This window comes from Canis lupus, chromosome 1 (genome assembly GCF_011100685.1).
Source record: "Canis lupus familiaris isolate Mischka breed German Shepherd chromosome 1, alternate assembly UU_Cfam_GSD_1.0, whole genome shotgun sequence".
NCBI classification, from domain to species: domain Eukaryota; kingdom Metazoa; phylum Chordata; class Mammalia; order Carnivora; family Canidae; genus Canis; species Canis lupus.
In genome coordinates, this window is record NC_049222.1 from 5,711,499 (window position 1) to 5,725,433 (window position 13,935).

The 13,935-nt window shown below is 38.7% G+C and overlaps 1 pseudogene; it reads left to right on the top strand.

Moving 5' to 3' along the window:
- Positions 1-246: 246 nt before the first annotated feature.
- Positions 247-13,258, top strand: LOC100685303 (annotated as a pseudogene).
- The last annotated feature ends 677 nt before the right edge of the window (positions 13,259-13,935 follow it).

The following is a 13,935-nucleotide window of genomic DNA, read 5'->3' on the forward strand; positions in this document are numbered from 1 at the left end:
CATCTAAGTTGACAACATCATCATTAATAGTTAAATTGCAAGGTTTGGGGTAAAGGCCCATCTCGAGACAGGTTTTGTTCATTCATTGTTTGAGATACCATTGTCCCCAGTCAATAGTAAGAGGAAATTTAAATATTGCATAGAAAAGTTTACCTGAAACAAAAGTGCCTGAAAATGGAAAATACACATAGCTTGCTATGATCCTGCTGATGATGGTCATGTGGGGCACGGGTAGGTCACAGAATAATGGCTTTCCAAAAATGTCCGGCGTCGATCTCTAGAACCTATGATTATATATCCCTTTATATGTTGAAGGGAATTAAGGTGGCAGATGGAATTAGGGTTGCTATCCAGCTAGCCTTCATGAGATCATTCTGGGTTATCCAGGTGGGGCTAATAAATCACCAGTGTTTTAAATGGGAGAGAAGGAGATCTAAGACCATACCACCACCCCCTGTGCTGCAATGTGACAAAGACCTCAACTGGCTGTGGCTATCAGAAAAGGTAAGGCAGCCTCCAGGAGCTGGAAAGGGCAAGAAAACATCTCCCAGAGCCTCCAAAAAGGAACACAGTTCTGCTGACACTGTAACTTTAGCCTGTGAGACTCATTTCAGAATTCCAACCTCCAGATCTGTAAGGTAATCCATTTGTGTTATTTTAAGCCAATAAATTTTTGGTAATTTTTTACAGCAGCCATAGGAAACTAATATAATATAAACCATCAGGTTTGCTTTAGAAACAATGTGAGTGCATCCATCTTGCAGTTGCTCTGTTATTATGCAAACAGGGCTCCTTTAAAAAAGTCAAAATTTGGGACCCCTGGGTGGCTCAGTGGTTGAGTGTCTGTCTTTGGCTCAGAGTGTGATCCCGGAATCCTGGGATCGAGTACCACATCAGGGTCCCTGCAAGGAGCCTGCTTCTCCCTCTGTGTCTCTGCCTCTCTCTGTGTGTCTCTCATGAATAAATCAATATAACTCTTAAAAAAAAAAAAGTGAAGAATTCTATGCATACATTAGCCAGAAATGAATAAAAGTAATGATAACATAAATGGTCCAGAAGACCAAACACCACTATTTTTCAGGAAGACAGTGTCTCTGTCCTCACCCATCTCTGCTTACTTCTTCCCTCGTGGCATTCCCAGCTTGACCTCCTATCTGCTATCTACTCAGTTTGGAAAACAGACATGGCCCTCACTCAATTCCCAAACAAAAGTAACTCTTTTGATTGGAGAAATTTGGTCTGAAGTCCTGCCTTAAACAATATTAACCAGTGACTGGGAGAACCATACTGGTGTTTCATTATATAGTGATCATACCTCTTTACAGCAAAAAGTCTGTTTTTCAGAATGACAAAGCTGGAGTCAATGATTGCTGGTCATTTTCTCCCAATATTTTCTGTGCCAATCAGCAGCTACATTATGAACTTTTCTTTAAAACAGAGGCTTTAAATGCACTAGCACTTAAAAGCCAATAGGAAAGGATTCATCAAAGAAATCCTGATAAGGGGTTTTAGCCTAACTGCAATTTACAACTTCGTTCAAATGTCTTTCTTGACCTTCCTGCTTCACAAGAAGCAAAAAATGTAATCCTTTCTTCAGCTCTGGCAACTGTCTCATTAAGGTGTCTGACTGTGATAATCTTACCATAGTGAGAACTTTTTGCAAATCTCTTTCCACTCATGGGTAGTTTCTTAACCAGACAGAGGACCTGGACCACTTAAATGACAATTTTCTCAAGCTTTTATTTTAATGTCAATAATTCAGCTCCTTCTATGTTTCTGGATTTTGCCTGTTTTTTTTTTTTTATTTTTTTTTATTTTTACTTTCTATATGAAGACATGAATTGTTCTCTTCATTGCTTCCTAATTCTTTTCTGGAACTGACCATAGCTTTCTATGCTGCAGGGGTTTAGCAATTGTATGAAATAAAAATCATCAAAAAACAACTTATAGATTCAAATCTTATACATTATAAAACAAAAACAAGTGTTTGCCTATTTTAAAATTTACATATGTTTAGAAGATTGTATGCTGCATTTCTTGTGTAATACCTAATGTTCTAAATTCTTTAAATACTTCATCTTTTTTAATCATCAAAATCTGAGAAAGCTCTATTATAAATCCATGTTAAATATTACATTCTATACTGAATAATAGTGAAAATGATGTTATTGATCATCAGCTCCAGTGTTTCTATTAAGACTTTGCTTATCTTATGTAATATGAAATGTTGAGTAAATGTATTTTTTTTAAGATTTTATTTATTTAGTTGAGAAAGAAAGAGATAGTGAGAGAGAGCACAAGCAGGGGGAGGGGCATATAGAGAAGCAGACTCCCTCACAGAGAACAGAGAGCCTGACATGGGGCTTGATCCCAGGACCCTAGGATCATGATCCTGGGGTTGTGACCCGAGCTGAAGGCAGATTTGCTTAACCAACTAAGCCACGCGGGGACCCCTGAGTAAATGTATTTTAAAATAAGATCTATATGATTGCATAATTCGTGATATAAAATATGTCTCTAATTTCTTTATGAGCAGTAATTGGTCTACTCTCCTTTGATGTATCTTAATGCATTAATTGTGGTATATGACTCCAATTCATTATAGATATTTTTTTTCATTATAGATATTTATTTAACTAAAGATGAGTGTAATTAGGAAGTATTATGTCTTGATAGCCAGAACTAGCAGATCCTTCATATCAAAAATATTTAGAATAAAGGTAAAATCAGGATGTGTTAAGGCTAGTTTAGAAGGTGCCAGCATATGTGTAATATAGGAATAGCAGCCTGTGAGACCCAAACATACACCAGTTAAATTTTCCTATGGGACATAATATGGCCTAGATTCTTAATTCTGAGAGTCTAGGTCATATAATCCCCAGGCTTTGCATTTGATTTAACTCTGCATACACAAATCAGTGTTATAAGATATATTCCACAAACATTTAGTAAAAGCCTACTATGTGCCAACACTCTGCTAATTGTTTAAAAAATGAAATTAAGATTCTTTTGCTTTCTGTAACATACTCCTTTAGTGAATTGCTACACAAATTGAGTCATTTTTATTTCAATATCCCTGTAGCTGATCACTCTTAGCACCTGGCCTTCCAAAGTGTTGGCCTGGTCTCACCAGTGACCCTTCCTCTCCTCTCCATCACCTCATCCCACAGTGTGAGCCAGCACAGCATCCTTGAACTATCCTTAATATGTTTCAGATAGTTGCCCTTCAACCACACCTCCCTTGGCAAAACCACTACTAGAGTATGTTCTATTTCCTGACAGTACCACACTGTGACAGTCAGAATAATGCTCCCAAAAAGATGTTCACATCCTAATCCTAGATATATGTGAATATGTTTACATGGCAAGGGCAAAGGGTAAAGTTGAAGGTAGAATTAATATTGCTAATCAACCAATCTTACACTGGGGGCTCATCTAGGTGGGTCCGATGGAATCATAGGGGCCCTTAAAAGTGCAAGAGAGAATTGGAAGAGAGAACCAGAGAGAAAGCAGTGTGAGAAAAACTAAGTCTGATGTCACTAGCTTGCAGATGGAAGAAAGGGGCACAGACCAAGAGATAGGCTCAGTTTCTGGGCACTGGAAAGGTCAGGGGAGCTGATATTCCCCTAGAGCCTACAGAAAGAACACAGCCCTGCCACATCTTTAGCCCACGGAGACCCATTTTGGACTTCTGACCTCTAGAAGTGTAAAACAAAATTGTATTATGCTACTAAGTTTGTGGTTATTTGTTACAGCAGCCATAGGAAACAATTACCTTCTGCAACTAGATCTGGATACAACACAGCATTAAACTCATCACTCACCTCACTGGGGAGGGACCCTGATAATGCCTGGCAGTTATACCTCATTTCCCTGTCTACTTTCTCTCCCACCTGCCTGGTAGACTGGTTCTGATCCACTAGTAATATTATCTAAGCTTTAGTGTCTTTTTCTCCCATGCATCATTTAAGTTGATGGCCTTTCTTCTTATTTAAGTGAGAAGGTGGAAGCAATCAGGCAATAAGTCCACATATTCAATATCACAGCTCTCAACCTCTTTGGCATCTGGGACTGTATCTTCTTTCCAGTTACCAGAGGTGAACCACAAGCTCTTCTGGCTAAAGCCAATCCCTCCATTTGTGCAATAGGTCAGTGCTTCCAAAACTTTCCTGTGAACACAAATCACTCGGGCATTGCCTGACTTAGATGCAGATTCTGATCCTGAGACTCTGCGTTTCTGCATGGCCCCAAGTGCTGCTGGTGCTGCTTGTCTCTAGACCTTGCTCTGAGCAGCATCAGCTTATGCCTTCTGATTGCATCTCTGTCATTAGCATAAATACCTGCTGGTATTTCTCCCATTAAAAACTGAAACCTGAAAACAAGACCCCCCTCTCTGGTTCCCAGTTCCTCACCTCCAGGTATCATGTCATTCTTTTGTAGGAAAATTTGAAATTTCTCCAATTTCTCTCCAATCTGGCTTTTGCTTCTTTCGTTTTACCATAATCCCTCTTATCAAGTATATCAATGGCTTCCATCCTATGATCAATTCTTGGTTTTCAGACCCATCAATAGTATTTTTATGGTGATATTTCTCCTTTCTCCTTTTTCAAAGTATTTTCTTGACCTTCAGGACTGGGTAGGGTTTTCTTTCCACCACACTGGATGCTCTAGAACCTCCTCACTTTGATGACATTTACTTTCTTGAATTCAAATACCATCTACTTATTAATGACCCATATTTATATCTCCATTCTGAACCTGGTCCCACCTCTTCCACATATGTATATCCATTTGGTATCTCTACTTGGATACCTAACCTAAAAATCAAACAGCTCCTAAATTGAGTAGAGTCTATCTTGGATCTGCTTTCCCATCTTGGTGAATGGGAATTCCATTTGACTCAGTTCAGAAGCCTGGTGTTGTCTATGATGTGTTTTTCTCCTCACCTCACATCTAAACTGTCAATTGGCTAGATCCACTCAGTACCCTTTACCCTCCCTTACAGACACCTCTATGTTTCCCACATGCCTTTCCCAGCAGAGTCCCTTGGGGATAGCACTTAAGTTTTGGAAGGTAAAGAGGGGCAAATGCCATACCATTCTTCTTCACAAGAGATAGATGCAAACTTCTCACTGCCTTGCTGCTGGAACAGTATTGATAATATTATTTCTCATAGGTCCTGACAGGAAGCCATTAGCAACTTCCGGGTTCTCTGAACACAAACCTGACAGGCCATCCTCCAGATTTTCAAATGGTTGTATTATGTGGTTGTCTATATCCTATCTTTTCCTCTTCAAAATACCTGACTACATATTGACTTGTGTAGTCAGAAAATCATTTTGACTCTATTTCTAACTATATTCAAATTGTTATCACTTTTTGCACCTCCAGTCTAAGTTAGTGACAAATTTCCTCTAGATTACAATAGTGGTATCTGCACTGTTTCCGGCTCCCACAGTCTTCGCAACCAACAGAGCATCTTCAGAAAATATAAGTCAGATCATGAGATTTCTCTGTTCAACACCTTTTTGTGGCTACTAATCTCAATCCAAGTACAAACCAGTTTTCCTAATTTACAAAGCCCTGTTACCTTGAAGCATGCTAAATCCTTCCCATAGACTCTGTCCCAGCTACACTAACCCTCTTGCAGTTTCTTGTGCATACTAATACATTCCCAACTCAAGGTCTTGGCATTTGCCTTTAAGTCCACCTGGATTCTTATCTGGTCATCCCATTGTGAGCTTCCTTAGCACCTTCTGGTCTTGATTCACTTGTCACATTATCAGTGAGGCATTTTCTGATCTTTTTATCTAAAATTATAATTATCTCCCTTCCCCCCACTCAACACATCTCTTCCAGGCTATGTCCAGAATTTTGCTTATTTATGTGGGCTATTATCTGTCTATTGTGCTTCTCAGGCAGGGATTTTTGTTGGTTTTGCTCATTGCTGTAGCTCTAAAACCAAGAACCATGTTTAGAACAGCCTAGATTCAAGTATTTTGGAAAGGAATGAATGAAAAATAGCACCAACTTATCCAATTTATTTCAATAAACATTTATCAAGTGCCCATACAACATTTCTGTACATGAAACACTCAATGCATTTTGACTTAAGAGGAATCAGACTTAAATAAAGGCTTGTGAAGTAAGATGAAGCAAGAGGAAAGGAAATGTAGACTCTGAATTGTACAAAGGATATTGCTTCTAGTTTCAATACAGAAAGTAGAAAGGATAATATAGCTTTTTCAGAGGAAGAAAATGGATGAAGGGCAAGAGGTCTCTCTCCATTTGTGCTTTTTCTTCCAGGCACTCTCTAAGAGCACTGTGTCCTTTATACTTCAGGCTCTTCTTGATATATTTTCAAGCTATATAAAAATAACTGGATATAGTATGGATTCGATTTCCATTTTTAGCTCACAGATTCTTCATCCATGCATCCATCCATCCATCCATCCATCCGTCCATCCATCAAGGCATCCATTCATCCATTACAAAAATACTAAGAAGCATCTACATTGAACCAAGGCATTATACCTTGGTATAATATAATTATAGAAAATTAAAATGAAAAATATAACACTGGATTTTAAGGTATGTTCTCCATCCACAATGCAAACTTCCTACTTCACAGCACAGTTTTACAGCCAAAATAAGATCTTGCTCCCAATTCTATAGTCTTAGTAAAGCATAGACTCATACATTCCACTATTGATGTATAACCAGAACGGAAACTGTTTAATTCCTGTTTTGAATAAAAATAGTTTGAGAAGATTTGGAATATTTTACATATTGCTTGAGGAAGGTGCTACAATAAGCCACCTTAATGCATCTTATTGTATTTAGCCTCACTCGTCATGAATAGTATGCTGCTGATTTGGAGAATATGGATGGCTTTCAACTCTGAATAGGGCAGCTGTTCTATTTTTATTCTGGAACCAACCTAAACAACACATATTTCATAGTTAGAGTTAATACTGAGCTGAGCTGAATTCAAACTACTGACCTGAAAGTGAATGGTCTCATTTTTCTTTATACCAGACTCTTAAGATATCAATTCCTTGATACATTCAGAAAATGAGCTTATCAAAATCTATACCTTCTTCAGTGTGTCTCTGTATCTGTCTCTGTCACACACAAAGGCACACACACTCATATGCATGTATCACACTGTAGTTATAAGTTTCTATATATAAGAAAAGCTGAGATGGAGAAAATTAAAATGCAAGGTCCTTAAGAAACCCTCAGTGGATGCCTGAAAACAGATAGTACTGAATCCTATGTATACTGCTTTCTTCCTGTACATGCATACCTACTTTAAAGTTTAATTTATAAATTAGGCACAGTAAGAGATAAGCTTTCTTATTTAGCTAAGAATAAAATAGAACATTTATAACAAAAAACTAGAACAAAATGCATGTGAATATGGTCTCTCTCTCTCTCAAAATGGCCTATTATGCTGTACACACCCGGCTTTTTGTGATGGCATGAGATGATACAATGCTTATGTGATGAGATGAAGTGAGGTGAAGGACATTGTGATGTAATGTTAGGCTACTATTGATCTTCTGATATAGGCCAGAAAGAGAATCATCTGCTTCTGGACTGCAGTTGACTTGGGTGGGGTAACTAACGAGGGAAAGCAAAACCTTGTAAGTGGGGGACTACTGAATAATAATAATAATAATAATAATAATAATAATAAATCATTTCTAATAGCCTGCTACTACTGGTCATAGAAAATACTACTATTTCTTAAGTAGAATGTAACTGGCAAATTGCTTAGCTATGATATTCACAATCGTAGTTCATGTAATCAGCATAATTCAATGTTATTCAATATGAATATAAAACTTGTAAGGTTACAGGACTGTAAGTCTATCTCAGTCTGTTCTATGCCTTCTAAGGGTCTGTGAACTAGCTAAAGAGATCAAAGTTGCCTGTAACAGAATGAAAGTATACTCTAAAGCAAGTGTAATTCAGTGTCAAGATCAGTAATGAAGACAGTAAGTGATGATGTTCAGAGGAGTAAGATATTAATGAGGACTTAACATTGGGGAGAGCATCATGCAGGAAATGGGGTCAGGTAACTAAGATAGAATACTGTGGGTTTTAATAACTGAAGGAAATAGGAGGGCATTATTACCATGAATTAATTAGAAGCCTTATTGAAAATATGTGTAAAATAAACAAACTTGTTAAATAAGTAAAATAAGTAAATGACTTATTTTTATTATAATTGTGGAAAGTGGAGCTATTTCATCAGATTCAAACACTCAAGGAATTTGGGAATTGAAGAATATTTGGTGACCTAGATTGTAGCATGCACCACCCTTGCATTTCTCCTTCAGCTTCTGCACATAAGTTTCGTTAATTTCTTCCTCTGCAGATTTGTATGCTCTGCTTCCTGGTCACACAGTGACTGCTTGAGAACTTCAAGTTATAGTTAATAAACATTCTCAGATTCGCACCAATCTGGCCATTATAAATATTTGGTGACCTAAGATTGAGTCTTGGACATTTGGGAAAATCTTCCTATCACACATGATCAAAATTTAATCATTTAGTGATAGATTTAGCTCATTATCATATTATCAAGGCATGTGGGATAATACTATTTATCAAATGCAACTTTGCCCTTGATAACATAACCTCAAAGCAAATTCTTCAAGAAGTGTGTCCCATCTCCCTTCCCTTCTCACTGAGTGCTTTCTGAATCATTTGTCTCTGATACATGAAACATCAGAATTTCAAGGTTTTGTAAAGAACCTTGTAAACTTTTGTGAAGAACGAGTGAGGTCTAGCAGCATTAGGAAACATTGTTGAACGTTTTGCTTCAGCTGCTAAGGGGTAATTATGGTTTTGAAATAAATGAAGTTTCATAGCGTGTATATGATTGAATATAAACTTACTAAAGTCCTGAAAAAGTGTGAGTACACGTCTTCCACAAGTCATTCTGTCATCTTGGAGATGTGACTACTGACCATAAATGATCTTAGGCAGCATTGTGCAGGAAGGAAAGTTGTTCCATAGACATTCTCATTGTTTTTATTCCATTCTGAAACTTCTTTCATTTCCACTCCAGGACTCTAGGAGAATTCCTTCTTAACTGTGCAAACATTCTCGGGCCTCCCTGCATTGTATACTAAAAGCACATACTTTTAGTTTCTCTTTCTAATGAAAAAATTCCTTTTCCTACTACTTAAATGACTGTTAGAATGTTATATATTATTACAAAAACTTCAGGCAAGCATTCAATTTCTTTAAACTATTTGTGATAGGGGCACCTGGGTGGCTCAGTGGGTTAAGCATTTGCCTTCAGCTGAGGTCATGGGTCCAGGGTCCTGGGATCAAGTCCCAAGTCAGGCTCCCTGCTCAGCAGGGTGTCTGCTCCCTCTGTCTGCTGCTTTCCCTGCTCATGCTCTCACTCTCTCTCTTGTTCTTTCAAATAAATAAATAAAATCTTTAAATATATATATATATATCTTTTAAAATAAAACTGTTTTTTTAAAGATTTTATTTATTTATTCATGAGAGACACAGAGAGAGAGAGGCAGAGACACGGGCAGAGGGAGAAGCATGCTCCATGCAGGGAGCCCGATGCGGAACTCGATCCTGGGACTCCAGGATCACACCTAGGCCAAAGGCAGGCGCTAAACCGCCAAGCCACCCAGGTGTCCCAAAACAAAACTATTTATTATGATTTCTCTTCCTTTTCAAACCCACTCTACCCACTATATCCATATAAATCAATACTGGCCTCCAAGTAGTGGAGTGGCTTACTTTTATAATGTACATACACAGAATGAAAGATCTATAAAACATACTTGAAATAGTCTTATGACCTTGATAAACATTGTTCATTTAAACCAAATCTGAAATTAATTCTACACTTTCCCCTAATCTCTTTCCTAAGTCCAATTGTTGGTCCAAGGTCCAACAGAATTACCTTACACTGAATTGATAAATTAACTGTGTGATGTTCTCCAACAGAGCATGGTTACCTGTAATAAGAAGTCAAAGAAGAAGCTGATAACAGTGCTGATATGTTATCAGCCATTTTGGGGAGAGGGAATGAATTTGACAAAGGAAAAAGACATACATCAGTTGAGAGTCTAGTCACTGAGCAATTGAGAACTATAAGCTATTTTGTATAGGAAAATTAATTTTCTGGAAAAAAAGGGAGAGACTGAAGATACCTCTTGATATGCTAGAACGGTCTGACATACTTGTTCATTCTTTCTCAGTGCCTTATATTTAGGACTTGGACATTGCTGACATATAAGTATATGAGCTGGCTCAACAATAATTACAATCGGATATCCAATTCAGGCCAAGTTGAAGTAAAAGGGGGACTGGATTTACCCTCCTGCCTAAAATCAGTAAAAAATCAGGACACAATATAAGAAACAAGAGTTTTCAAGCCATCTGACTTCAGGCAACTGTGGATGATGATTCATGAGAGGAGGAAAACTAAATGAAGCAAACCTTATAATTGCTTCGAATTTATGACTTAAAGGAATCTCCACACCATTCACAAATTGTATACCTTGAACATGTGTAATTTATTTTTTGCATATTATATCTCAACAAAGCTCTGAAAAACAATTATCAAATGTTTATCATACATCTGCCCTGTGCCCAGCACTGTGCTAAGCACATTCACTATAGATTCTCATTTAATTTCTCCATAATTTATGATCATCACTTATGAGTTGACCTGATTTTGCCATGTAAGTTATATTCATTTCACAGTTGGGTTAACAGAGGTTTGGTGGGTGTAATTATTTATCTTGCCCCAGGTCTGATAGCAAGGTAAGGCAAGTATCAAACTTAAGGAATATGGAGGCAGGGCTCTCAACTCTGAACTGAATTTTTAAAATAGAACACCTCCAGCTGAATTACTTATGAAACTGTTAAAATGTTGATTTTTAGTTTCTACCTATGGCCCACTGAATCTTGAGCTAAAGTTAGGATTTCTAATCTTAACCAGTGTCTGCATTTTTAAACAGTTATCCTTGTGAATTTTACATGTACTAAATACATCAAGCCATTCAGTAGAAACTTTTCTCATTGTCTCTGTTATTGATTCAATATATTGCACACAGCTGAATATTTCTAGTAGAGCTGTGATAAAGAGGAGCTATACCCCCAATTATGAGCTTATGAGGCCAAGTCCAATGCTGATACAGAGACATAGTTCAATCTCTTTGATTTTCATTTGGTACCCTCTCCAAGTTATTGTGATGACAAGATACCATTAAAACAACAAGGAAAATAAAATGTGAAAAAAACAGTTCAATGTCTTTTTGCCAGCTTAATTTTTTTCTTTCTCTTTCTTTCTTTCTTTCTTTCTTTCTTTCTTTCTTTCTTTCTTTCTTTCTTTCTTTCTTTCTTCTTTCTTTCTTTCTTTCTTCTTTCTTTCTTTCTTTTTTTTTACCAGCTTTTGAGATAATTGACATATAACCTTATGTAACTTTAAGGGGAATGATGTGTTGATTTGATACATTTGAATAGTGCAAAATGATTATTACCATCTTAGCATTAGCTAGCACACATTCTTGAGTCAGCATATCATTTTAAAATCCATTTTTTATATATTATTAGCCTGAAATATACTGTTACCTTTTTTTAAGATTTTATTTATTTAATTGAGAGAGAGAGAGCACACCTGTGCATGAGAGGGGGAGGGGCAGAGAGAGAGGGATAAGCAGACTCCCTGCTGAGCAGGGAGCCTGACACGGGGCTCCATCACAGGACCCTGGGATCATGACCTGAGTTGGAGGAAGATGCTTAATTGGCTGAGTCACCCAAGTGCCCCACAGTATACTGTTATCCTTAAGAGAGCTCAAATAAATAATTCTGTTTTTAAAGGAAGAAGGGACATGAAGCTCATAAGTAAGATGGGGTGTCTCCTGTTGTCTCTGCTGTATTTGTGGATAAATGAACTATGCATTTCAATTTCTTCATGCTTAAAATGAAAGTGTGTTATTTCAACCGTGCTATTCAATTAAGTATATGTTAGTCAAATGTGACTAGTTAAGTTAAAGTTAAGTTAAAAATTCAGTGTCTCTGCCCACCACCACGCTGCGCCCGCCCTGGCAACACCTGCTCCATGAACTCCATCCTGCAGGGGCTCAGCCACCTCCAGAAGTTCCACCAGTGTTTTCTGTACCTCGACCCTTCCCAGACCCAACAGCTGCCGCCCAAGGCCCGCAACGGGGAGGCTGGGCTCCGGGCAGGCCGGTGGCCTCGGCGTGCGGGCGAGCGCAGGGGCCTCTGCTCCGACGGCGGCGCCTCCATCAGCAGGAGCCTAGAACTCACACGGGACAAGGAGCCGAGCTCGAAGCACTGCACACCCTCTCCGAGTCATGTGGCCCGGGGAGCGGGCCCTGGTGTCACCCTTGGCCGTGCTTCACTCGGTGCGGAGCCGCAGGCCCGCCTTCCGCGGCTGCCCCAGCAGGACGCGCAGGACTTCCTGGGCGAGCTGTTGCGCAAAGTGCAGCCAGAGCTCAAGTCCGAGGGCACCACGCGCCGGACCCGCATCCCCTTCTCCCGGAGGAAGCTCACCAAACAGGTCTTAAAGGCAGTGAGCACCACAGTCCACGGGCAGCTACTCAGTCAGGCCACATGTATATCATGCAATTACAAATCCAATACCATTGAGCCCTTCTGGGATCTGTCCCTGGAGTTCCCTGACCGGTATCACCGCGCAGAAAAGGGGTCTGTCCCTTTGAATCAGACAGAGTGCCTGCTCACTGAGAAGCTGGCTAAGTTCACAGAGACAGGCTCTGGAAGGGAGAATTTACGCTTGGGACCAGCGTAACAGCAAACGATGAAAATCCAATCCCAAACCCCTTGTTCTGAGTGAAGCTAGAAAGCAGTTAATGATCTACAGACTACCTCAGGTCTTCCCGCTGCACCTTAAAAGATTCAGGTGGTCTGACCTAACAATCGAGAGAAGATTGGGGTCCATGTCCTCTTTGACCAGGTTTTTGGGTCCACTGCAATGACTCAAAGCTGAATGTATGCAGTGTCGAGGAAGTGTGCAAAACTCAAACCTACATCCTTTTTTACACCCAAAGAACAGTTCAGGGCAAGCAATGCAAGAATTTCAGAAACCCAGCTCGAAGCTCAGCTGCAGTCCAGCAACAATGATGAGGGCAGACCAGGCCCTTCCACTGAATGGGAGGCATGTTTCAAGGACTGGCTTGCTTTTAAACTGCTGGTGTTTATACATCTTTCCTCTTGCAGGAAGTAAGGTTTAGTGCAGGAACAGAGTACTAAGTTTGCCCCACTGGGACTACAGCAGAAGGTGCCAGCCAGGTGACTCATGTCTTATCATAAAACCTGTAGTCACTTTCTTTTGAATGGATTGGGAATTCCCTCCTTTGATAAAACAAATCAAAAGGAAAAAAATCAGTTTCTCCTTTGCACTAGCCACTTTTCTGTTGTTCAATTGCCATATGGGGCTAGCTTCTGTAATGGATAGTGAAGATTTTAGAATATTTCCATTATTACAGAAATTTCTTGAGCTGCTATAGATTTATTATCTGCTCTCTGCATACGTTGTGCAATAATCTGTACCTGGCTTATCATTATGACATACATATACTATATAAAATTTTACATACAAAATGGAAGAGTCATTTTTTAAGCATCTCTATAATTTTAAGCCAAAGCTCCTTGAGATCAGCTTAGAATTGCAATGTCACCTTTGGAATGGAACTGCCCAAAGGATGACAGTGTAACCAAAAAGATATTTAATTACCAGCCATTTTCTTACTTTCTACAGTCTAAATACTCCATATTATTTTCTAATTTTAAACTGAAAGTCTTTTTTTGAGAAACATTTCTCTATTCTCTCTGTTTTCTTTTTTCTTTACTAATAATAACTATCATATTTTCAAAGACTGAAATGACTTTAGCAAATTTTTA